Consider the following 3,160-nt stretch of genomic DNA (forward strand, 5'->3'; position numbering starts at 1 on the left):
TCGACCGTGCGACCGTAGCGGACTCGCGGTTCCAGACTGCAGCGCCTAGAACCGCTCGGCCACAGCGGCCGGCAGTGTGGTTGTGTGGTGTAATTGATTGAATAATAGCTTCACACTGAAGAAGTTGTGGGTTCGAATGTTGTCAGCTGTAGTAACTTTTTTTATTATTAAATCTGTATCATGCTGACCTTGATCGGTATTTTTATTAATTAGTTCAAATGTAATTTTTTTATTTCTATTCCTGTGCCTCATTATTTTAATCACAATATGAACTTTTTTCATTTATTTCTTCTTTATATAATTCTTTTTCCAGTCGGAATTTTTGATAATATGAATTTAATTATATTTCTCTGTTATAATATTCAGTTATTTGAAAATCCCGATCTATTAGTTATTTATATTGATTGTGCAGTGATGTGAAAAGGCCGGCCGGTGTGGCCGAGCAGTTGTAGGCACTACAGTCTGGACCGCTACGGTCACAGTTTCGAATCCTGCCTCGGGCATGGATGTGTGTGATGTCCTTAGGTTAGTTAGGTTTAAGTAGTTCTAAGTTCTAGGGGACATGACCTTAGCAGTTAAGTCCCATTGCGCTCAGAGCCATTTGAACCATTTTTTAATGTGAAAAATGTATTTTCTTTATCAGATGTGCAATATTTTTTGCATGGTAATCGTCATAAAAACAGTTAAAATGTAACCAAAACATCCATTGCACTATGGACAAAATAGCACAGATGGAAATATAAGTGAAAGAATGGTTTACTAGTACAACAAAATTAAAATTTTTATCACCCTGTATTTCGTCGATATTTCTGCATTCATTATACCAGTTTTTCATTTTGATATAATGAATGCAGAAATATCGACGAAAAAACAGGGTGATAAAAAAAGAAATTAAATCGAAATTAATACAGTAAATTAATTAAAAGCACTTGAACAAAGATTGCAATTGGAAAAAGAATGATAGTTTGGAAAAAGAGTGATAGGAAGAAAAATGAGAGCAAATGAAGAAATTGATATTTTGGTTTAAAAATGTGATAAAGGATGGAAATAAAAAAACCTACATTTAAATCAATGAATTGAATGAAAATGATGAGCAAAGTCATTTCGAAAAAAAAAAAAAACACTTGACTAGACCTGACTGGATTTTTTTTTTAGATTCGAACCCATTTAGAGCTGCAGGGTGTTTATAAATGAATATCTGGGTTTTAACGCTTTATAATATTTATTATGTTAAACTTACAATTATAAATGATATGCTAAATGAAACAGCAGCTCAAACAGTTTTACCAAGAACCTTGTAAATGTTCAATGTGACCACCATTTGCCACACAGCACACATCAAGTCTATAGCAGAGTTCTTTCCAAACGTTGATAAGTGTGTCTTCATTGATTGTAGCTTCAGTGTGGTTTCTTAATTCAGGGAGGTCTGCTGGTAGCGGAGGCACGTACACACGATCCTTGATGAAGGCCCAAAGCAAAAAATCGCATGGTTCTTAGGTCTGGTGAACGTGGAGGCCATGCAAAGCAAACCCTGTCATTGGGCTCCTTGCGGCCTATCCAGCGCTTGGGTACACGGGTAAATAGACTTGATGTGTGTCGTGCAACAAATGGTGCTCACATTGAACATTTATAATGTTCTTGCTAAAATGTTTGAGCTGCTGTTTCATTTGACATATCATTTATAACTGTAAGTTTAATGTAATAAATATTACAAAGCGTTAAAACCCGGATATTCATTTATAAACACCCTGTATTATCCTACCAGTTACACAATACAAACGGACAGACTATTTGAGCCAGCGTTTCTAATGCTATTGAGTGTCACACAAAATACCGAAATTTTTTCGTCTATTAGTCGCAAAGGGCCCATCAGGGTGAATGGTTGTGGTGTGTGATACCTAGAGTCTTAACCTATGTATCCGTATAGATGGTTCCAAAAAGTCGATCGCACCGCTTGGTATCTCTCTTAGGATTTTTTAATGAGCTTTGGATTTTAACAATAAAATTAGCTGTGAAATACTGACTGAAATATCTTATGCGATGCAGACCGTGCGTAACATCAGCAACTAATAAAAAAATAGAAGATTGAAACCATGATTATGTCCTCAAACTGGTAACGTTTTTATCTGTTATTCTAACATGTGGACAGGGACTGAACTGCTCATTATCCCCTCTCATAAATAAATTATTGTACTGATTAAGGTCAAATATTATTTTTTGGAGGACAACATTTTCGTCTTTGTCTGTTCACTCCGTCTTCAGGCCACAAGTGCTCCAGCGGGACCCTCCCACCACCGCGTCATCCTCAGTTGAGGATGCGGATAGGAGGGGCGTGTGGTCAGCACACCGCTCTCCCGCTCTTTGACCGGGGCCGCTACTGTTCGGCCGAGTAGCTCCTCAATTAGCATCACGAGGCTGAGTGCACCCAGAAAAATGCCAACAGCGCATGGCGGCCCGGACGGTCCCCCATCCAAGTGCCGGCCACGCCCGACAGCGCTTAACTTTGGTGATCTGACGGGAACCGGTGTATCCACTGCGGCAAGGCCGTTGCCTTCTTTGCCTGTTATCCTTGCTTAAAAACCAGCATAAATGTTGATATATCCATATATATCGATATTGTATGAGAAGTCATATTGTAAACATGTTCGAACACAATAGGAGTTTGTGCTGCAGCCGGATTAAATGCTGAAACTTCCTGGCAGATTAAAACTGTGTGCCGGACCGAGACTCGAACTCGGGACCTTTGCCTTTCGCGGGAAAGTGCTCTACCAACTGAGCTACCCAAGCACGACACACGCCCCATCCTCACAGATTTACTTCTGCCAGTACCTCGTCTCCTACCTTCCCTCAGGCTGTGGCTAACTTAAGTTTCCGCAATATCCGTTCTTTCAGGAGTGCTAGTTCTGCAAGGTTCGCGGGAGAGCTTCTGTAAAGTTTGGACCGTAGGAGACGAGATACTGGCAGAAGTAAAGCTGTGAGTACCGGGCGTGAGTCGTGCTTGGGTAGCTCAGTTGGTAGAGCACTTGCCCGCGAAAGGCAAAGGTCCCGAGTTCGAGTCTCGGTCCGACACACAGTTTTAATCTGCCAGGAAGTTACATATCAGCGCACACTCCGCTGCAGAGTGAGAACCTCATTCCGGATTAAATGCTATTTTCTCCGG

General features: G+C 40.5%; 1 pseudogene; it reads right to left on the reverse strand.

Annotated features, from left to right (window-relative positions):
- Positions 1 to 2,434: 2,434 nt before the first annotated feature.
- LOC124720621 lies at positions 2,435 to 2,552 on the reverse strand (annotated as a pseudogene).
- Positions 2,553 to 3,160: the final 608 nt, after the last annotated feature.

The sequence above is a fragment of the Schistocerca piceifrons genome, chromosome 11, assembly GCF_021461385.2.
Source record: "Schistocerca piceifrons isolate TAMUIC-IGC-003096 chromosome 11, iqSchPice1.1, whole genome shotgun sequence".
NCBI lineage: Eukaryota > Metazoa > Arthropoda > Insecta > Orthoptera > Acrididae > Schistocerca > Schistocerca piceifrons.